This window comes from Melanotaenia boesemani, chromosome 3, assembly GCF_017639745.1.
Source record: "Melanotaenia boesemani isolate fMelBoe1 chromosome 3, fMelBoe1.pri, whole genome shotgun sequence".
Lineage (NCBI taxonomy): Eukaryota > Metazoa > Chordata > Actinopteri > Atheriniformes > Melanotaeniidae > Melanotaenia > Melanotaenia boesemani.
The window spans coordinates 2,881,361-2,905,315 of record NC_055684.1 but is presented as its reverse complement, the minus strand read 5'-3'; the positions used below and the strand labels follow the sequence as shown (position 1 = coordinate 2,905,315).

The 23,955-nt window shown below is 38.6% G+C and overlaps 1 long non-coding RNA gene and 1 pseudogene across 1 annotated transcript; one reads left to right on the top strand and one right to left on the bottom strand.

Annotated features, from left to right (window-relative positions):
- Positions 1-10,504: 10,504 nt before the first annotated feature.
- LOC121637470 lies at positions 10,505-18,039 on the top strand. Its single transcript, XR_006009848.1, has 3 exons — positions 10,505-10,579; positions 17,241-17,367; positions 17,862-18,039. It is a non-coding gene; the product is annotated as an uncharacterized LOC121637470 (long non-coding RNA).
- Positions 18,040-22,393: 4,354 nt separating this feature from the next.
- LOC121637588 lies at positions 22,394-22,502 on the bottom strand (annotated as a pseudogene).
- Positions 22,503-23,955: the final 1,453 nt, after the last annotated feature.

The window sequence follows — 23,955 nt, the reverse complement described above, 5'->3', positions numbered from 1 at the left end:
CCTTAAAGATTCCCTGCCTGAGATCCAAAGCTGCCTCCACCAGAACCTGTCTGCCCGCTCACCACACCGCCTGGATCCGTGAACTTTAACCATCTTCAGCTTCGTTCAAGCCACACAAATAAACTTTTTAAACTTACCTAGCTGGACAACTCTCTTCCTTGGGTCCAACTCTCTTTCTGACATTACCACCTTTATATCAGGGATGCAACAGCTCTATTAAACTGGCACCTGGTACAACTCAGAGATTTGCGATTAACCGTGGAATTAGACAAGACTGTCCTTGTAGCCCATTTTTATTCTGGTCACACAAATCTTGGATGTTCATATTAAAAGTGGCCGTTTAGAGGTATCTCGGCATTGGAGAAAGAATTTAAATTGTCACATCTGGCTAACGCGCTGCAATTTTGTATATCTAATATACACAAGGTTGGTAATGTAGTTGATCGTATCCAGGGATTTTCCTCAGTGTCAGGATTAAAAATCAATTTAAACAAATCTGTTCTATTTCCTCTCAAAGAATCCAATCTGACAGAAGTTAACGATAAACATATTAAAAATAAAGTTACATACTTAGGCGTGATCATAGAAAAAGATAGAAAATCACGTAGCTTAGCCAATTTTAACCCTGTTATTAATCAAATAATTAAAAAAATTCAAATGTGGCTGATGAGAGACCTTTCCTTAAATGGTAGAGTATTATTGTCAAAGGCTGAAAGAATCTCCAGATCTGTATATACGTCTTTATCATTAGAAATGCCCAAAGATATATCCAAAGATTTGGACAAAATCCTATTTGATTTTATATGGAAACATAAAAGCCATTGCCTAAAAAGGATATCTTATGTAATGCCAAAAAATATGGTGGATTGGATGTGTTAAGTTTTGAGATGATGAATAAGTCCTTTAAGGTGAAATGATTAACCAGTTTATTAAAGGCGAAAGATACTATTTGGAACACTTTTCCCAAACATGTTTTTAATATAGTGGGTGGACTTCAGTTTTCATTCAAATATCACAAATGACAAAATTGAAAAGTTACCTTTAAAACTCTGGTTTTCATCAACAAGCTTTCCTGGCATAAAAACTTGCATACAAGCATAATTTCTCTCCAATGTCATGTTATATAGGGAACAATAGGAACATTCTTTACAGAAATGAGTGACTATACTTTAAGAACTGAGTAGAAAATGATATACTTGTAAAACAGCTCTTGAATGCTAATTAAAGTCTTTGACATAGTGTAAATGTCCATCCATGTTTAACCTTCCTGTAACCCCTAAGGAATATGCTGTGGTGTTTGATGCTTTGCCGACCAGTATGTTGCAACTTTTCAAAGGGACAACAGCTGATTTTCAACCATTGATCTACTTCACAGAAGCATACTGATTGGGGATGTTGATGTCACCAAAAACAATTGTTCTAATAAATTGATAAGATCATCTCTAAAGAAAATTACTCTGCTTGCTGGGAGATCTTATTGGTCATCATTGTTTAGAAACTTGAACTAGAACCAGATTTGGTTAAATGCATGGAAAATTTGCTTAAACAATAAAGTTAAGGAAGTTACCTTTAAAACTTTACACAATGTGTACCCAGCTAAAGATTTAGCCTTGATATCCATTACTCATGTACCTTTTTGAAGTTGTTAATAAAAAGTTTGGGAGAAAAAAAAGCTGAATTTCCAGGCAGTTACAGGCAGTAACCATGGCCACGCCAGTTCTTAATCCGTCTCTTTTTTTCTTTCTTTTGTGATATTGCTGCTGTATTTGAAATTTCTTATATTTGAGATATGCTGTATTGATCTGTGTGTATTACTGATAACAATAATAAAACAAGTTTGATTAAAAAATGTATGTTATTGATGGACCTGTTTGCTACTTTATAAGATGCCTGTATAGAATAATGTCCTTTCAAAAGTAAACACACGTACACACCTAAAAGATTACGTGGAAGTACAAGAGGACAGAATACATGTCAAATGCAAAGAGTTTTTTGGACCAAATTCAGCCTGAACTGAATTTCCACAAGGTGGCTCCGTTACACTAACAACATAGGAGCGAGAACAAGAATATTGATTAAAGCAGTAGTAATAATAGCAATAATAGCAAGGGGCCAAGTACAAAGGGATATAAATCTTCCAACAGATGTCAAACAGCATGACATAAGTCAATGGTTTTTTCCTATTTTTTTAATGTTTTATTGTCGTGAGGTATTGTTTGAGTTCTTTTGTAAAATTTAAGAGTAAGGGTTTTTGATTTGAGAATTTACATTTATGGATGTGGTATTTAGCAAGAATCAGAATTAAATTAATTATATAATATTGGTCAGATTTGGTTTGGTCAGAGTTATAGGAAAAGGAACCAAACAACACATCTTCATATGTAAGAGTGAAATGAAGGTCAATTATGGGAACTAAATGTACAAATGTTCTGCCAGAAGATGCAGGAGAAGGCACAGGACCAGAAAAGGAAGAATGTAAATCTTCTTCAGAGTGATCACAAAAAGAGCAAATAACATTAATATCCTTCTTATATCTTTGTAGGAATAGCTTGCTGGGATAAAAGCGATGAATGATTTTCAAGGACACTTCCTTAACCCTGTTTACAACAAAGTATTTAGAAGGAAGACACCAGATTTTTTTCCCGATTCAGATTAGGAATAAAGTTATTCCAGTAAGATACCACATTTGGGACAGAGACCTTGTCTTTCTGGAATAAGGGACATATCTCATGATTATTATTTTTTTTTCTTTTGTGGAAAACCATGGCCACTCTGAGTCCTTATTCCGTCTCTTTTCCGTTCTTAGATATTGTTCAACCCGAGATATTTAACTACAGACTCAACTCTAATTGAAGCAACAGAGGAGTCAGGGCTTGTATGAATCAGGAGTAATTCCCATCTTTTTTATGCTTTAGAGAAGATTGAGATAGTACTGAGGGTTTTCTCAACCACTTATTTATCTTTTAGAAGGATGGAGGTGTCATTGGCAAATTGACTTATTTTAAAGTCTTTGTTAAAAATTGTTATTCCTTGTATGTTGCTGGAATTTTTTGCTAACAGTTGTGTTGCCCAAGTGAAAAGCTTTGGGGAACAGGGCAACTTTGACAAATTCCACCTTGCACTTTAAATCAAGGAGTCATTCCTGGGTTCAGAGAGACTAAGCTACTGATATCAGTACAGAGCATTTCAACGATGTTACAAAATTTACTTTCAAAGTCCAAGAATTGTAACATTTTTAACAAAAAGGATGTTTAATCATCTCAAAGAATTCTAGAAACAACACATAACTGTCTGTTGTGAGATACACCCTATGAGCAGGTCAAGGATCAGTCTAATATTGTTATGTATGTTTCTACCCTTCACAAAGGCTGATTGGCACTCATCCACTATTTTTAATTAATCCCATATGCAAACTATTGGAGTAAATCTGTGCTAACAACTTGTAGTCATTGCATAATAAGGCGATGAGTCTCCAATTATCCAGAAACATTTTATCCTTTTGGGTTTTGGAATTAAGGTGATAACACCCCTTTTCAGCGTTCCAAGAAGGCATTATAGTGCAGTACTCTGATATCATTCCAAAAATAGATATAAAATTCCCATCCATTCCTGGTGACTTTCCTTTTGCCATCCTCCCTATTGCTAAATCTAGCTCTTCAATTCTAAGGTTACCCTCCATATGTTGCCTAAAATCCTCATCATTTTTTTTTCTGCATTCTCTAATTTAATCTAAAAATACTTGACAATCATCTGCTGAAAATTTGTATAGCTTATTATAAAAAATGTCTTATTTCCTCATTGACTTCGTCTTGGTTGTCAATGCTAATATTATTAATGAGTAACTTATTAATTTTCTTTTTTGTTTGTTTTTCTAGGCTAAAGAAATAGTACTTTTCTCACCTTCATCAAGCCAGCGAGCTCTTGAGCGTATAAAAGCTCCCTTAGCTTTTTGTAGATATAGGCTGTCCAATTGGTTTTGTAGATTATTTAGTTCAGCTTGTTCTTCTAGGGATAAATCTGTTTTTTTACATAATCTATTCATATCATTATTAATGTCCTGTTGTTTTGGTTTATTTTCTTTAGCGACACACGTACTCATTTGAATGGAAGTTTCTTTCATTTTAAATTTAAACCATTCCCATTTATTCAAGGGTGACATCACTAACTGATTAATTTCATTTAATAAGTTATTGGTTTTAGTACAAAATTCCTCATTGCTCAGAAGGCTACTATTAAACTTCCGTAAAGTATTAGGGATAGGCTTAACCCCACCTAGTTGAAAGGAAATTGATATGGCACAGTGATCAGTTAGGGGTGATGCTTATATTTCATATTTATGGACCTCATTTATCAGGTTGGTAGAGATGAACCAAAAGTCTCATCTTGAACACATTGACCATTATTAGCTGTATTATACCATGTGTATTGTTTGGTAGAGGGTTTTCTCATTCTCCAACAATCAATTAAGTTTCCCTGAGTAATAAATCCGCTTATGATTTTCTCATAATAATGACTTTGCCCTCTAGGTGGAAGACAATCCATCCAAAGATCGGGGACCAAATTAAAATCCCCTCCTGCTATAATCGTCAGTAGTATAGGTCATTTTCCATCCTTCCAGCATCTTACTTAAGGAAGAATACAATTGCTTGTTCTGTCCCCTTTTGTCAAACCATAAACACAAATCAAAATATTCTTAACATCATTAAACTCAATCACCATCATTAGCCAATGGCCATTGCTGTCACTTATGTGGTTGATTACATTTCCAGCAATGTTAAACAGGATCATTACTCCAGCTGAATGGGAAGTCCCATGACTGAAGTAAACACAGTCTCCCCTTTGTTGTTTCCAGAATTTAGTGTCCACCTCCACTGAATGAGCCTCTTGCAAAAAAATAATATTGCTCTTCTGTTCCTTACAAAAAAGAAATGTTGCCCCACATTTTACATTGTTCTTTAATCCCCTGGTATTTAAAGAAAAAAAAGGTAACATTCGCTAGATAAGAGTGCACAGAGAAACTGATGCACAGGAATGAGCAGCTTAAGTCCCTATCAAAGTTCAACATTAGCATTTATTGCAACCACCCCCTGAGGTATTTGAACTTTCATGGAACTGTTCATTTAGATCACTGTACCTGTTATGAACCAGTGTCACAATATAAGCTGTTCAATTAGGGTCCACATGTCTGTTGCCGATCAGAGCATAGCCTTCCTTCAGGAATGCTCTCTTCCCTTTCTTCCTGGCCTCCTGAACCAGTGGCCACAGCTTGGAACGAGCGTCCCGATCTTCTTTGGAGAAGTCCTCTCTGAAGTATATATGCAGCTCACTACACATGCGCGCTTCCTTCAATTTTCTCCAGACCTCGTCTCGGATGGTTCTCATCCCGAACTAGATGATGACAGCCCTTCACTTTTACATGCTCCCCCTCAGCAATATCATCAGCAGACAGACAGCTTGATCTCAAAACAACCCCCACCTCCTCTGCTCCCCTGCCAACATCCACACTGACCACCTGCCTGGAGGAGACAGAGGCATGGATGAAGCTAAATTTCCTCCAGCTGAATAGTTTGAAAACAGAAGCCATTCTTTTTGGCACTGCACACCAGCTCTGCTCCTCCACCATCACTAGCATTACCTTCTCTGGCCGAAACATCCCCCTCTCCACATCTGCCTCTAACTTGGGTGTTAAAATGGAACCTCACCTTACTTATGACACCCACATCAAACATCTCTGTAAGACCTCATTCTTTCACCTCAAGACCATCACCAATCTCTGTCCAACACTCACCCTGGCAGATGCAAAGAAGCTCATCCATGCCTTTGTCTCCTCCAGGCTAGATTACTGTAACGCACTTCTCATCAGAATCCCTGGCAAGAGCATTCAGAGACTGCAATACATCCAGAACAGTGCTGCCAGGATCCTGATGAGGGTGTGCAAGCAAGATGATATCACCCCCATCCTGAAAACTCTTCACTGGCTCCCCATCCTACTCAGAATAGAATACAAGGTCTCCCTCCTCAGCTACCAGTGCATTTATGAACATGTCCCTCTTTACCTACAGGAACTCCTCACCCCTCACCCCTCCTCACGAACCCTCCGTTCTACAACCACAAACATCCTCCAAGTTCCCAGAACCAAGCTTCATAGCATGAGTGATCGAGCCTTTTCAGCTGCTGCCCCAAGACTGTGGAACACCATACCAGACCACCTGAGAAGTCCACAGTCTTTAGAAGTTTTTAAGCAAAACTTGAAAACCTTCCTTAAAAAAAAACCTTCTGCTAAATAGTATTTTTTTTTACTTTTTTTTTATATTCCTGTTTTCTGTACACACTTTGAGATTCCCTGCAATATAAAGTGCTATACAAATAAAATGTATTCATTCATCATTCATTCTCTGTACTGCTTAGTCCATTACTGGTCACCGGTAAGCTGGAGCCTATCCCAGCATTAACAGGTGAGAGGCAGGGTGCACCCTGGACAGGTCACCAGTCTATCGCAGGGCCAACACATAGGTACAAACAACCATTCACACTCACACTTGCTCCTAGGGAGAATTTAGAGTCATCAATGAACCTAACATGCATGTCTTTGATTTATTATTATTTTTATTGTCAAATTTATTATTTGTCAAATCTTTTTAAAAGGTCAGTTTGTTCATCCACTTTCTTAGTAAGAGCCTGAACAGCATGGAGAATGGCAGTGCCAATATTTCCGTTATCCTTATCTTTGTCATTCCCCTTCACGTTCTTGGGATTTGGGCTTTTTGATGGTGTATGATTCAGGTTAATTTTACTTTGAAGAACTCTCGTCCACCTCAATGTCTTCAATGTCGCTCCCAGTCATGTTATTTTTTTTTTCCATCCATGATTGGGTGCACCTAAGTTTATCTAATGACAGTTAAAGCTTCATTACACTGTGGAAACTCGGTAACTCTGTCATTTTACTGTTTTGGTTAAATCAATGAGTGTTAATCGTTTTCAGTCAAATTGTCCGAGTTCATTTTTTTAGTTCAGATACCAATTTTAAAGCTAACTTGCTAATGTAGCATGCCAATGCATTTCTGGGCTATCTTAACCAGGGTCTGAAGTGGTTGTTTGTATTTCTGTTATCGAATGTCTAATCAGTGCAATTGCTTTGTCTTTTTTTTTTTTTTTTTTTTTGTCTCTCAAAAAGACCAGAAGAAACTCATCCATGCCCTCTTCTCCAGTAGACTGGATTACTGTAATGGTCTTTTACCAGAACTTCCCCACAAGAGCATTAAACAGCTGCAGCTTATCCAGGAAACTACTGCTAGAGTTTTAATCAGGACTAAGAGATCTGAACCCATCACAGCAGTTTTACCATCTTTACACCGGCTTCCAGTCGGTCATAGAATAGATTTTAAAACCCTACTGATAGTCTACAAATCACAGAATGGTTTAGGGCCCAGAATGGAAATGTTCAAAGAATATAAACCTAGCAGGGCTCTTGGATCCTGTGAAAGAAATGTCTTTATTAATCCATTTAGTGATCCATATGAAACATTATCATTGTCTTCTATTTATATTTATACTGTTCAACTCATCCCCTGACTGAGAACAAAGTGTTATTGGTTAATAACATTAAGTTGCACAAAGACACAACACCTACAAGATTAGAGGCTGTTTTGGAGGGAGTGGGGAATGTGGACCATCTTACCTGTCCCGTACCAGGCGGTGTAAGGGGTTCTAGTCATAACAATAGTAAAAAAAAAAAAAAAAAAAAAAATACTTTCTTCCTTAGTTTCTGTCCTTCAGAACCTCACTGGACTCTGTGAGGGCCTGTGTGGTGCTTTTCGTTAAACTTTACTCGTCCAGTCTCTTAATCTTTTCTTTTTTTCCTCTTTCTTTTCTTCAACAATTTCATGTCATGGAACAGGATTTCTCGAGCAACTGGACCGGAGAGGATCCAACGACTAATGCTGTGTCTGATCAACCTGAGAATTCAGCCTCCATGTATAAAGGAGGCTCCCTCGTTGGTTCCCTGCAGTGTCGCCAACAAAATCCACAAAGTCAGAACCTAGAGAATAAGTCTGGTGAGTTGGAGCTGCTTCTATTTTTAGATTGTGGGGGAGAGTATGAAGGGCTTGGGAGTTACTGCTCTGGAAGCAGAGAAATCGCTGTTGGGCAGCATTACTGCTTGGAGTGGTACCCGCTTAGAGCGGAGAAATAGCTGTTGGACAGCAGGTAACGTTCTTTAGGTAGCTGTTAAGGTCCTTCTGGGAGGAGGACGAGAGGCCAAGTTAATTGATTATCTGGATTCTGTAAAGACGCTTACAGAATAGAACGGTATCCCACACATTCTAGCAAATTGGATAACACACACTCCAAGCGTCTGCCTCTTCCTGAGGGAGAATTGTGTCCATTTATGTCATAAATGAGGGAAAGAAAAAAGTGCCAATTTTCAAAAGGGATGCTGTTGATCCAACAGAGCCAAAGTCACTAAGTTTTAAATAGTTCGATTGTTATGAGGGTCAGTTGTTTAATTAAAGTCTTGGTGTTGTAAATAAGCCTGCTCTACCCAAGAGGTGTGTACGGAGAAAAGAGTTTAAGAACATTTTCTTGGAGATTACATATCTCATCATTCATGCAAAATAATCTGACCAGACTGAGGAAATGTTTTGCTCTACTTTACATTGCTCAGTACTCACACAAGGACACACATTGTTTGTTTGGCAAGAGAGAAAAAACAAATCAGGCTTCTGTAAATTTACACTGCTTACAATGAAGAATGTTTTCGCTTAAACACACTCAGCTGAAGATTTTCTAGCACTATCAAACCTTTGAGAGAAAAGGCTTGCAACTTTTCACAGAAACACACGTACACACACACTGTGGGGATAACTATTAACCCTATTTTCCTTTTTTTTTTTCTCCTCCCTCTGTCCCTGTCTCTGTCTGAGACACCCTGTCCTGAAACTCCTGGCAGGCTGTACACCTGATTCAACACAGCTCCTCCATCAGGAGTCAACATAGACCCACTAATAAATAAAAGGATGAAAACATATTGATCTTTATGTGCATCTGTATAAATACCAAACAGCAGTTTCCTGATTGGGTGTGTGTGGTGAGATGCACAGGCTGCAAATCTCCTGATTTCCTGAGAACTTTTATCTGCTTGATTTGCACTAAACCACTCGTGTGTCTCTGGGTCCGTCCTTTTCGTCTTAATTCTGCTCACAATTGGTTTGAGTTGGGTTTTTGAAAGTCTTGGTATCTAATTTATACAGAAAAATGCATGTTGTTCTGCTTTTAAGGATACAAACTGAATACCTGATCTCTACTTCAACCACGTGAACTAAGGATCCTGTGAAATCTGTCTGAATAATGGACGAATAAATAAATAAATTGCTTAGAACAGGGGTGCCCAAGTTCGGTCCTCGAGATCTACCATCCTGCAACTTTTAGATGCAACCCTTCTCCAACACACTTGAATCAGATGTCATCTGCATGTCATTTAGCTCTGCAGAGGCCTGGTAACGAGCCAGTCATTTGATTCCGGTGTGTTGGAGAAGGGTTGCATCTAAAAGTTGCAGAATGGTAGATCTTGAGGACCGGACTTAGGCACCCCTGGCTTAGAAGAAGATAGATCCCTAACACTAAAGTAGCTCCATATTTAACAGGAGCTGTGTTTCCATTACCCAACCCGACCTGATGACACAGACGAGTGTAACTTTTCCTTCCAGCAGGATCTTCTCTAGGACACTTTGCAAATCTTCCATGAGGGACTGATTGCTGTGTTTCATAATGCTGCCAAGTCTGATGCTGTTAACCGTAATATACCTTTTCTTTTCCTGATGAGCAGGACTGTCTACAGGAAAAGACAATGACACTAATGTTTTTCCAAATAATTATTACAAATAAAGAAAGAAAGAACCAGTTTAAAAAACACACACACACACACACACACACACACACACACACACACACACACACACACACACACACACACACACACACACACACACACACACACACACACACACACACACACACAAAGAATTCATATGCATCTATATGGCCCTGTAAAGACTTGGTTACACTTTCAGGTGGTTCAATACCTAAAAGATATCTCCAAAGATAGAAATAATGTCCTCCTGTTGTGCGCATGCGCAGAAAGAAGAACAACGGCTCTGATTACTAGGCAGAATTACATATTTCTAATCCGAAGGTCGCGGCTTCGATCCTCATTGTGGTCACAACGTCAAACTGTCCTTTAACTCATTGTCTGATTATCATATATTCAATTACTTCTAATAAAGTTTGGGGGCTTTCAAATAATAATAAAAAAATTTAGTGAGATAGTTTTAACTGAGGACAGGATATTTCAGTTAATAAACCAAAAACAAAACAAACAAAAAAGAACACTGTTCTATTAGATAGACATGAGTCGTGTAACTGTTCTGGCTAGAAGTAGATGAGAAGATAGCCAGTAGCAGACAAACTGCTAACAGGAACCCCAAACAGGACATTTTTGTGCCGCTTTCCTTGCTGGAGACAGCCTTTGGGCTGTGAAATGACAGAAATCTGATGCTGAGCTTGCAGAATTTTTTCTAGACTGGTAAGGAAAACGCTTGTATTGTTAACATCGTGAATGCAGCTTATGTTTGTAGCTGTAATATTTGTTCTATCTATAGGGCTATGCTGGATTCTGTGTGTTGCTGCTGACTCAGCCCTCTCTGCTTTGTGTTAGTAATATGCCAGAAGAACAGCAGCGAGCTTTGTTTTGCACGCATGCCCTAGTGAAAAAAAAATGTACTTAATTGTATTTCAAGTATATTCATATTTCTAATAGTATGTTGAAAATGTTCTTATACAAATCATATTTTTTTGTAAACATATCAAAAGTATACTAACTTTGTACTTTCACTGTAACACTTTTAACATACTTTAAAGTAATAACACTATGTTATACTTCATTGAAATATATTATACAAAAATACACATTAAGTGAAATGAAAATGTAATGTGTGTAAGTGTACTATTTGAAATTTGTTTTTACACATATTTTTAATATATTTTAAAGTGTATCATCAAGTACACATTTTAATATCAGTGTTTAATAAGTGAGTGCATTTAAAGTTACATTTTTATGTAACTATATACTTCAAGACATTCTTTTGAAGTGTTCAATCGTATTACTACAAAAATGCACTTAAATATATTTATGCAATTTTGTGCAGTGTGTGAAGTAAACAGATAACAATTATTACAGTTGTTTTGTAACGTTTAATAAGTTTGGCCAAAAAATATGATACATCTTACATACAAAACCACATTGAATAATGTTAACTTCAAAAGTACAAGTGCACAAAAAATTAGATTGTTCTACTAAAAAGCAGGTGGTTTACAGTTAGTGCAGTGCTGCTCACTCACACTGTATTAACACATTACAGTTGTCACAAGTGTTCAGAAAGAACATTTCATTAGTAATGTTAAATGGATCAAACAGGTCATTTGGCAAGATGTTTGTAAATAAGTAGCTCCCCAAGAATTTTAATCTCTTTCAACATTGTTTGGAAGTGGAATGACATACATTTTGTCTTTGGACTTAACCATTACACATTTACGTTTGAGTGATTGGGGATGCACAGCAAATACATAGTGGCTGTGGGACACCTCATTTATAAATGTGGATAATATATTTAACTGAGCATCTCTACAAAAATTTCCTCCAACCTTGGCAAGCTCTTTTACCAAAATACAAAAGTTGGTAGGTGTAGATGAGGCCCCATTATCAGATGTAAAGGCCAGAAGGGTCATAACTTCACAGAACGTTCCATCATCTAACTGTACAACAGAATTATTTCTCTTTTTAAGAGTTGTGTTGTTATATGAATGATAAACTACACCACTACAAATGAAACGGTCATAAAATAGACCTGAATGAACAGTCACTCCTAAAAAACTTTCAATAGCCATCCTCTGCAACACAGATGTGCTACCTTTCTTTGGACAGCCAAAACCTCTGACATTATGTTGAAACTCCTGTGATTTCTTTGTCAAGCTAGAGGTACTTTGAAGTTTGTCAAATAATGTTTTTATGCCTTCATTTGCATTTGCCATTGTAGTCCCTGCTTTTGTTGAGAGACCCTTCCACCGAAGAAATCGATTCACTATTTGTGTTGGCACGTGTGTTGTTCCACTGAAAAACCTAAGCAAAGTCCCGTTAAATGACTCAAATGGAAACGTGGATGTTGCCCACAGTGGTCCCCAGTTGCGCACGCTTGCTGCCAAGTGCATTAACAAATGCACATTAAAAGAAACATTTGCGCTACCATAAAGTCTCTCAAAGTTGAGCACAAACTTTCGCAGAGCTTGATCTGCCAGATCCACATGTCTCACTTTGATGGCATCCTGAAGAAGTGTGTGTATTGCAAAAACTAATAAAAAAAGATGATTCCAATACTTCTTTTTCAGAATACCATTCAAAACAGGCAATGCAAAATGACCTCCACTCAGATGCTTTCCAGAATTTTCTGTCCCTGACTGATCTTGGTGCCCTTGTGACCTCCACAGGTGGGTTAATAGCCAGCAATTCCTGGTCTATATCACTGACTTTGGTGCCCAAGTACCAGTCTTCATTATGGTGCTTACTGTCTAGCCACAGAGATGTCATTTGTTTAGTGACACCCAGGCAGACACTGTGCTGGTACTCAGGAATGAACCCAGTGATCATCTTGAAGCTCTCAAGTTCCATCAAAGGGGATGGGCCTTTCACACCCATTACTGGATTAACAGGTGTTGCCAACATAGCATGCTGAAAATGATCCTTCTCTGTCCTTAAAGGTGGTTCCGGGGTTTCCCAGGCATAGGGACCACCACCAGAGTGAAGGCAGAAGTCACACCCATATTTGCCATTGAACTGTTTTGTGTTTCTCAGGAGGGGGCGGGCAACTGAATCTGAGGAGCAGAGGACTAAATGAACTTTGCTTGTATGCTCTATATTTTTAGAGTCCATCCATCTAATTCCAGTCTGTTCCAGTTCTTTGAGCTCTGCAACAAAAGCAGTTAAAAATGTGGTCATATTCGGCTTGCTTTTACCAAACCATAAGCATGGTATACATATGTTGGCTTGGCGATCTTTTGGCGAAAGCTCTATGACTTGACACTGAATTGGCCATATCTGAAAATTATTACTGTTGAAGACTGGAATTCCGTCACAATTCCACAGAAGTGATATGTCATCAACCCCTATTTGTCCACTCCACTTGAGCTGTATGTGTTCAGCCCCACACTGAATATCTGAAATAATGCCTGGAGTTGATTCTCTTCGATTTAAATGTATCCCAGGTTTTTCCAAAATGTTCACAATTTGGGTTGACAGACTTAGTACAAGAAAGTAAGATCCAACTCTTAAATTTCTCTCCATGTCAAATTCAGCATTACAAGTGGAACAATTTTTTGGAGCTGTCTCTCTGGGTCCCAGATAGCTTTCACAGTTACTACAATAGAAATGGGGCACGTACTGGCCAAACTGTCCATACGCTTTCTGAAAAAGATATGAGGTTGCAGGAACAGAGCCAGGGAAATGTTCATTAAACATTGCAAGAAGATCCTGAAGAGCTACTCCTGTCAAATTGTGCCTCAGTACCTATGACATGAGTAAGAGCAGACTCTGTCCTTTTGTGATGGGAGCACCAGGGTATACAGGATCGTCAACATGATGTCTCTGTAATATAAGACACAATTGCTTACATTCATACCTAAATCACAATAGGACACATAAGCCAAAATTATAATGACATCATTATCCTAATAAGAGAGATATCTCATGTCATTGAAAAGAACAACTGATAATCTGTAATTAAAAGGTAGTACCTCCAATTGGTTTAAATCTTGATTTCTGGCTTGGCTCCTCTCTTCTGTTCTGTGTTCTTGGTCACTTCCATCATTTTCTTCTCTGTCCTCTTGGTCACTTCCATCATCTTCCTCTTGTCCACTCCCCCCATCATCTTCCTCTCTGTCCTCTTGGTCACTTCCATCATCTTCTTCTCTGTCCTCTTGGTCACTTCCATCATCTTCTTCTCTGTCCTCTTGGTCACTTCCATCATCTTCCTCTTGTCCACTCCCCCCATCATCTTCCTCTCTGTCCACTTGGTCACTCCCCCCATCATCTTCCACTCTGTCCTCTTGGTGACTTCCATCATCTTCCTCTCTGTCCACCTGTTTCTCTCTATCCACTTCTTGGTACGTATCTATATTTCTATGATCTGCAAGACAAATCTGAGACAAAAGAAAGACCAATTAAGTGCAGCTTCTGTGGTATAAAAGTTATGATTGAACATTGGGAAGCTGAAGGCCACTGTAAAAAGCTCGGCAACGTAAATGTTCGCTGTCATGTTTGTGCCAAATATCATTTTTTTTCGACTTCATACTCTTGAAGGTGTATTGTCGCGACTGGCCTGCAAAATATAAGCCTTTAACTGTCAATTAAGAGAAGTTTGTCTTCTTGTTAGCCAGCCGGCTAATTCGCTTGATCAGTTCGATCGAAATTAACTGGAAGTAATTTACACACACACACACACACACACAAAAAGCAGAGGAAACGGAAGCCTTGTCCGACAAAACCTCTCCATGGAAATTATTTGTCAATACCTACTTTTCAAAATAAAAATAAAAAATGATATTTTGTCCCTACATGTTCAATTCTTACTTCCGGGTAAGTGCCGCAAGGCCTCATGGGGAATTGAAATTACTACAAAAGTGGGCTTTTTCTGAGCGGGTTAGGTTGAAAATATTTTTCTGATTAATCCTGCTGTTTTTTTCACGTTTTCTCCGGGTTAGACTGGCGTAAGATGGTCTGATATTTTGAAATGAAAATTTTTTGATTCGGCACCGTTTCGCAGTCGCTAGGGGCGTAGAGGGCTATAAATAGCGCTCGTGTTCTGATGAACACTTCAGGAATGGCTGGGAGCAGCATCTGTTCGCACTTCCACCGCAGGAAGCTAATGACTGGGGGGTTACTTTACTTGTTTTGTCACATTTTCTTTCCTTCTTTAAAGTGTCAGCATAAATGATAAATGAAGCAAAATCTAGCAAACGTATTAACAGTGTTGCTGTCTGTCTGTCTGGCTGCCAGTGTGTCTTGAGGTCATGCACTCCCAGCACGACGTATGAAGTTACTTTGTTAGCTAGCAAAATGATTAGCAAGCTAACAAAGTAACACTCGATAAGATTTTTTTTTTATTTCTTTTTTCCTACATAGTTTTTTAATCCCCCAAAACTTCAATTACAGCTTAAAACACTTCTTTCTGCCTGCCTGCCTAAAAGTGTTTCCATCAGCATGTTTGTGAGCACTAAGATGAAAGATAGTAAGTGGCTGTGCTAGCGTGAGGTTGCTAGCGAGGACAGCAGGCAGGCAGGCAGACAGAAGCGTTTTAAGCTGTAATTGAAATGAGTTTTGGGGGATTAAAAAACTATGTAGGAAAAAAGAAATCCAAAAAAAAAAAAAAAAACCCAGCGGGCCTTGATCCACTTTGATCCACTAGTGGTGCCCAACTGGAGGCAAGTGGGGTGAAGTGTCTTGCCCAGGGACACAACGGCAGCTGACTGGGGGAGCAGAGCAGGGAGATGACTGGTTCGCCTGCTAATCTAATGCTAACTCCCTGCTCAACCCTCTAAGCCACTGGCGCCCCCAACCGTTCATAGGAGTATTAATATATTTATCGTGGATGTTTTGTTTGGAAAAATAATAATATTGAAAGTAAAGAAAATGAGTCACTTATGCTTGTGAAATGTTAAGCAGTATTTTGCGTTACACAATGAAATTGTGCCACTCAGCTATTGCTGCTAGCTACTATCGAGTGTTACTTTGTTAGCTTGCTAATCATTTAAGTAGTAATTTACACACACACACACAAAAAGCAGAGGAAACGGAAGCCTTGCCTGGCCAAACTTTACCTCACCATGGAAATTATTTGTCAATACCTACTTTTCAAAATAAAAATAAAAAATGATATTTTGTCCCTAATGTTCAATTCCTACTTCCGGGTAAGTGCCGCAAGGCCTCATGGGGAATTTAAAGTACTACAAAAGTGGGCTTTTTCTGAGCGGGTTAAGTGTTGAAAATATTTTTCTGATTAATCCTGCTGTTTTTACACATTTTCTCCGGGTTAGACTCGCGTAAGATGGTGTAATATGTCGAAATTAATTTTTTTTTGATTCTGCACCGTTTCGCAGTCGCTAGGGGCGTAGAGGCCTATAAAAACCGCGTTTTCGATTTCGTTGGAACTCAACTTGCTACATGCACAGGCTTTCTAATCCTTGTGTTTTATTACCGTCACGGTGTAAAACGGTGAGTTATGTTCTTCCAAACCAATTTACACTTCCTTATTTTCAAGTGCCATGTTTGCAAACATTAAAGGACTTTTATTGAATTTGAATTTGAATTTCATTGAATTTCCCTTTGGGATTAATAAAGTATTTTTCATTTCATTCATTTCATTTTTACACGATATGAATCCGAGTTTTATTGCTGTTTTAAAACATACTGGCCTCCTTCTGTTCTGAGCTCCGAGTCTTACACGTCGTAAAGTCAGTTTAAGTCTAACACCGTGAAATGAATAAAGACACAGTCTGTCACGGCTTTGTCTTGAAACACCCGAATGTCATCCTTTTTTCTGCTTCTGTAACGGGACTGAAACTATTTCCATGATATTCTCTCGGTATAAAAGTTAGAGATACTTGTTTTGTTTTAGTCAATAAATCCTGTCAATTTGTATAATTTGTCATGTTCTTTGTCAAATATTTACTTGATGTAGTTTTAAGAATTTAAGAAGTGTAGAAATGAATATCTCTGCATTTTTACATGTAAGGATGAAAATGTGTGAAAGTGTTCAAAAAGTTTGACACACTTGATGTGCAGGACATTTTAACACAGTTGTTGGGCTGAATGAAATCAGGACTTTTTACCTGATTAAATTTAATGTTTATTCTTCTTGAACAACAACAAAAAAAGGAATAATTAGACGGCAAGTATGAAATGAAAATGAAATGAAAAATACTTCATTAATGGTGGAATTTTTCTTAGTATTCCCTTCACCATACATTTTGTCACATATGTTGTTATTTAATCAAGGCCAAGAAAAGCATATTTTTCCTGAATTCTACTTTCAGACACTGATGAAATAAATCTGCTGATTCTCAATATTAATCAAATAAAATAAAAGGCAAGAGTTAAAATCCAGATCTCTCTCTCCATCTCTTCTGTGGTCTGATAGCAGCCAGGATAGGCTGCATGCTGATTTTACTTCAAGCCAGTAGGTGGCGCCATGTTCGCGGCGCGACACAAGGACAAACTGCGGCAAGCAGAGATGGAGGACTCATCGACTGCTCCACGATCCTTCAGTAAGAAGTCTTCATTATTTTTAGTACAGTGATATTATGTCCGGGTTGAGAAATCATGAGTTTAAGGAAAACTAAAGTTATATATGAGTTTCTGGGTTTAAGGTAATGCTAACTGTACAGCCACTGTTAGCTAGCTTGCTAGCGTTATTCGCTGTTAGCTAGCCATTTCCATAACACCAAAAAGGAGGATTATTTTCAAGACTCAACAAAGCTAGGATAAAAACAAAACAAAAAAATGAAACCCATGAGATAGTATGACTCTGTTGTACTGTCCAAAGATGTGAAGGTCTACTTTTGATATTTTTGGCCTTTCCTGGCTGCCTCCAGTGGTTTGTTGTTTGAGAGAAATTTCCTGTACATGTCTGTGCACTCCAACGCGAAGCTGACAAGTTTGCTGCTCTGCCTTGCCACTTTCCACGTGGAGACGATTTCTGTCATTTGTCCCTGCTGAGGTCATCATTGAAAAGACGTGTTCTGTATGTGCATTGCTGCAGGGAGTGGAGAGGATGTAGATGCTGACTTTCCTCAGGTTCACCAGTGGGACATGTGGTTTTGGAAGACAGCTTCAGAGAGCACTCCTCACTGTGGCAAGCTTCCATTTCTGGGCAGCTGAGAATAGCTTCCACCATGCCATATTCCTCATAGAGTCCATCCATATCAATGTTTTTTAGTTTGCAGGCCTGGACTGCATCACTGTACTCTTCATAAGACACAGCAGCTGTGAGGCAGAGCTTTGATATTTTGCTGTGAAAGCTGTTCTCGGAGAAGTCCGAACTTTGACTAGGGCTGCACGAATCCGAAAAAATGTGAGTCACGATTTTTTTTTGCTCAGAATTGAGATCACCATTCTCTGGCACGATTATTTTCACAAAATATTTTTTTGCACTGAACTTTATAAAAAAAATACTGTAACAAGTTGAGGTCCGGACTGATTCAATGTTTATTAAAAACCTTTTTATAATAACATTGTACCTGGAACTAACAGAGCCTATTAATTCTTGCCTATAAAACAACATTAATCATTAAATAAAAAATCAACAAAGTCTGTTCTGTTCTGTTGCATTTATTTCTTATGGCTCGATATTCACTTTTTTCCAGAGTAATTTCAATTGAAAACATTTTCTACAGGCTTTCCTCATTTGAAAAATCAAATGCCCTGTTATAGCAGGAGAAATGCAAAAACTTAAAATGTACTTAATGTCACTTTTCTACAGGTATATATTACATATATAAATATAATACACACTCTCTCTCTCTCTCTCTCTCTCTCCATAAGTGTGTATATATATATATATATATATATATATATATATATATATATATAATGCATTGTATAAGGTTCAGTACGGTTATTGACATCGTCAGTGTTTCTTGCTTTGTATGTGATTAATGCGACTGTAGAGATTTGTGGTGTTGCCTTGCGGTTCTGCAACCAGGGCAAAACACGCTTTACTATGCAACTCACACTGTTTGTCATCATCTGGCTTAAATCCAAAATACTTCCACACCGCTGCCGAATGCAAATCTCTTTTGGGTACGAGTTCGGTTCGGGTGAGGGGGTGACTCGCCACTAGTGCTTGGGTTTTCGTTGCTAATTATTTAAACCTCCTTCCTGCAGACTTTGCTCCGCTTTAACTCACGCTCACTCTTTCCAAACACTGGCTTGCAGGTGGGCATCCTCCACTGAATCACGTGTTGTAATGGCGCTTTACCACTGGTTGAGGGAGGAGGCAACGGCAGCGCTGCGTTTGGGGACGTTTGAAAATATCCGGGAGGAAATTAGGAGCGTTTGTTTGTGATACAGCTCATGATATAAAATGCTTTAGAATCGCTGTGTGTATAAATGAGATCACATGTATGTGTGAATCGAGATCGCAATATTTTTTTGTAGGATTTATTGTGCAGCCCTACTTTTCACTCTCATATTTTTTTGCTCTTTCATAGAACTGAATGAAATCAGCCTTACATTTCTTTGCCAAATCAGAAGTTATCTGTTTAATTGTGCTGTTCACAGAAAAAATGGTCCTTTAGCCTCCTCTCAAGTTTCCCTTTAAGTTCAGTCATCACTATAAACACAGAGGTTGTGCTGAATGATTTGGCCTCAAGTGCTTGAATGCAGTCTGCGAACACCTTGAGAATGTGACTGAGGAAGAGGAGGTACATCTCAGACACTTCAGTGCTGTCCTCTGCAAAGCACTTCCACAAACTCTTTGTCCATTCTTGGTCACTCAGGCTGTGAAAATAACTGGTCAGGGGCTTCCAACACTTTGGCATTGGGTGGATAGACGGCAGCAGAGACAGCCATCTTGTTATGAGGTGGCGCAGAAGGTTGCACTCATCCACCTCTACAAACTCCCAAAACTCCCTCAGCTGTGCTGTTCTACTGGCTGAGATGCTAAAATGGCTATACACCTTTAACACAACATTTTCAATGTCCGGATCCAGGTTGCCAGCCGCATATCTTGTGGCATTGTGCAAAATGTGTGCTAAACAGTTTGCAGCAAGCATGTCATTTTGAGCTAGATTTAGCTTCTGATAAACACTGTTGTGTTTTCCATAGTTAGTTGCCAGCAGCTGATTTGTTATAGCTTGTAATGTCTCGTTACTGTCGCTGTAACAATCAAGCAGAGCATGCTGCACGCCCTCCTCAAAGTGAAAATATTTGAATACTTTGGGGAAACGTGTCCACACGGCTAATTTAATTATGTTCAGTTCCGTTAACCAATAAAATGTCAGATATTTATTTTACACTGATTTCACCCAGTTATCTGTCACAAAAACATCTTTAGGGGATGCATAATTACATATTATTAATTGAATTATGTTTAATTAGGCACATTAACTTTTTCATTAGAGACCTTATTAGATAAAAGATGAGGTAAAAGATGATCTCAAAAGGAGGACAAATGGATGTCCGTCTCGAGGCTGTGCTGGAAGGCGGACAGGCCTTTTAAAACACAAACTGTCTGTCTTAAAGGCGGGCAGCTTTAAGACAGAGTGTCTTTTCCCGCTAACTTTTCAAAGTCAGCTGGTGATCATTTAGTGAGTTTCTGCTAGAGCGGGTAAATAACTTTAAAATGTGTGGCTGGAGACTTTACATTTTAAATGTAGTTAAAGACGGCAAAAAAAGAAAAAAAAATTGCCCCTAGTATATCCACTTATTCAAAATGACTGGTTGAGTCACACAGAGATTAAAGCATTGAGCATTGTGTTGATTCATGTTCATTCTGTGCAGGCTCCTCACTAATATGGACGAGAGTGGTCAGTTCTTACTGCCACTTCTGATGAGGAAAACCCTGCAAAGTCTGAAGGAGCATGAAACTACAGGTGTCCTGTCAATGCCATCGAGGAAGCTTCTGATGAAAAGTGTGTCGTGTAAGTAATGCAGCAGACTTTGTTTTGTTTCACGTTTGCAATGAGTATTTCACTGTCTAAATGTCTCAGTTCATGGAGGCAACACAAAACAGAACTTATTTCACCGTGGTTTCTTATCCCCCCCCAGTTATCCAGTGCAGAGAACATGGCTGTACAAAAACTATCACCTCCCCATCACTGAGTGTCTCCATGGCAGGACAAGGTGAAGGATTTGTGAGTAAAACTATCACTACAGCATACAATGTTGACCACTTTATGTTGCAGCTCAACTGAACCACATCAAAAACGGATGAGACGACACTCCGGCTTGCAGTCGAACATCAGCTTTAGTGAACAATTTTTATGAACATGTTACAGGGAAACTATTACGCTCAACTTCTCCATTTTTTTTTCTGATGTCACACCTTTTGCGCCAAACTAGCGGGGGCAGCACTCAGTTCAAATGCATGATGGGTAATGAAGTTTTCATGTTAACACAAGAATCAGAACATATTAAATTTGTCTCAAACTCTAAAGTTAATTCTTCACTAATGAATCAGGTTGAAATGAATTCTTCCATCCCTTTTAAAACGTTTAACATCTGGATGAATTACACCATGAATGACCAAATATTTATCAAAACTAATGTAGACCATTTCTTCTTCAAATAAGTCACAACATCCTCCCCGCCCATAAACTACAGTTTATCTAAAATTCCAAAAGGAAATAACAGTTGAACAGGTCTTCTTAATACAGTCCCAGTGTGGGTGCGAACAGCGCATGACAACAGTTTCTTGATTCTTCCCAGCCTCCAGGATTGCCTTGGTGTGTTGTCTTCTCCTATGAGTACCACATCCCCCACTTTCAGCATAGGGGGCTGCGGTTTCTCACAGCGATGGGCTGACTTCAAGTCCAACAGGTATTCTCTTCGCCAGCTGTTGTCCATATCTCCATCTCCTTGTCATTTCCTCCTACTGAAAAACAGTCATTACTGAAAACAATATTAACACAAGTTTTATTTAAAAAATGTAAGTCAAAATTGAGCTTTGCGCTCCTCAGGACTCTCCTCAGGACGTACTTGACTGAGCACACAAGACGCTGCCAGAAGCCACAACCCCAAGCAGCGCTCTCTGCTATGAATCGCCAAGAGATGGCCTTTTCTGAGAAGAACTCCTGCAGCTGAGGGGACTTGATGCTCTGCTACAGGTTCTTTAAATCTTGATCCGCTCTCTTAAATGTTTTGGCACTGTTAGAGTAGATCGCCTTGCACAATCCTCTTCTTGAGACAAATCATTTTAGTGCCAGCAGAAAGTTGTCGGTGGACTGATCAGAGACGAGTTCTAAGTGTACAGCTCTTGTTACTGCACAGGTAAACAAAGCTACATAAGATTTCCTCATGGAGCGCTGTTCCTTCACATATAGTGGCCCAGCAAAATCCACACCTGTGATTTCACAGAAGAAGCTTTGTCAACACACCTGAAGTGTGTGTTCCTGTGTAAATAAATAGAGCAAGAAGCTCCAAACGGAGTGATGAAGATTGTGTTGAAGCAGCACGTGAAGCATTTGTAATGGTAATGTTTGTGGAAGTTTTGGTTTTGTCATTGTGAAATATGAAGCTGTTTGGAGTGATGCTGCAGCAGCGCCCTCTGCAGTTTGTAGAGAGGGGTGCAAAAGATTACAGCACCTGGTATTCCCAGGCGGTCTCCCATCCAAGTACTGACCAGGCCCGACCCTGGTAGGCTTCCGAGATCGGGCACATTCAGGGTGGTATGGCCGTAAGCGACAACAAACACGAGAAATTATCCTTTTCTACGTCATCCAGCAGCAGCATTTACACACTTACCTTTGTCTTTGCTTATTACAGCAAAACTAGGTTTCTGCTGCTATTTCACATGCTCACACGCTAGAAATCTGCATGTATCTTACTGCGTGTCCAGCTTCACTACAAATATACAAGCAAGGAACAAACGTCTGCTTCTTTGTTTGCAGCCACCCAGTCTGAGAGACGCACTTTCACGAGTGGAGAGAAAGCTGACGGATCAACATGGGCTGCTCAATCCCACTTGGCAAGCAACACACCTGGCTCACAACAACAGCATCTCAATCAGGTGTGTTGCCCAAGGGAAACCTTGAATTGTCTCTTGAATGGATTTATGTTATGTTGGTGTGTGTCTTTAGTATGTTGGTTATGTTGATTTTTACCTAGCACACTATCTCAGAAGCAGTATTGCGCACATTTTTTTTTTTTACTTAAGGCTACTGTCTTATGGGCTGTTGTCTTTGATTTGTCATTGGCTGTTAATTTTTTCACCTGATACAGTTTTTAAAAAGTGTATCTTAAGTTTTTATTATACAGTGCTTATTCTGATTATTTTGAATTTTGCACCTGGTAAATACTCTGATTTAGAAAAAACAAACAAAAAACTAAAACTAACACTAAAACTAATAAAAACTAAACTAAAACTAAGCATTTTTAAAAAACGAAAACTAATAAAAACTAGAAAATATGTTCTTAAAAACTAATTAAAACTAACTGAATTTGAAAATAAAAAGTCAAAACGAAATAAAAACTAAAACTAATAAAAAATCCAAAACTATTATAACCTTGTCAGGAGGTTAAATAGTAAAATCATTTAACTAAAGAGAAGTTGTGATGTCAAACTTTGAAACAGAAGTGCTGCAAAGTAGTTTTAATAGTGAGGAATGCAGAAAGAGGAAAAAGGTGGGTATGCTGCAGATCAGAGGCAGCTGGTTCTCATCCATGTTTATATTTGCTTCAGCTATTAACAAGTCTGAATAAGTGTTTGTTCGTTCACAAGAAAATAACTTAATGGTTTATTTTATTCTCTTAAATCTAAATCAGTTGATGTTATTTCTCTTTAAAATAATCCTAAAATGGTGCACTTGACATTATTTATGATTACTGTGTACATTATAGACTTGCAGTTTTGTGTTGAAAAATAACCCATCAGGTTTTCAGCAGTGTCCTTTTGGATTTGTTTTCTGTTGTTGCCACAACTACCAATCTTTCAGATCTCATCAGTGGATTGGCCGATAACAGCGCTGAGTCTTGCAAGCAGTCAGTCTTGCCATCTAGCTGGCTACCTATCGATGGCCTATACTGCTTAAAACATGGCACACATCATGCACCAAAAGGCTTGGAATCAATGGCACATAGTCTACAGTCTACACATACTATCTCAACTCCTGAGCCTGTGGATTGTTGAATGAAAC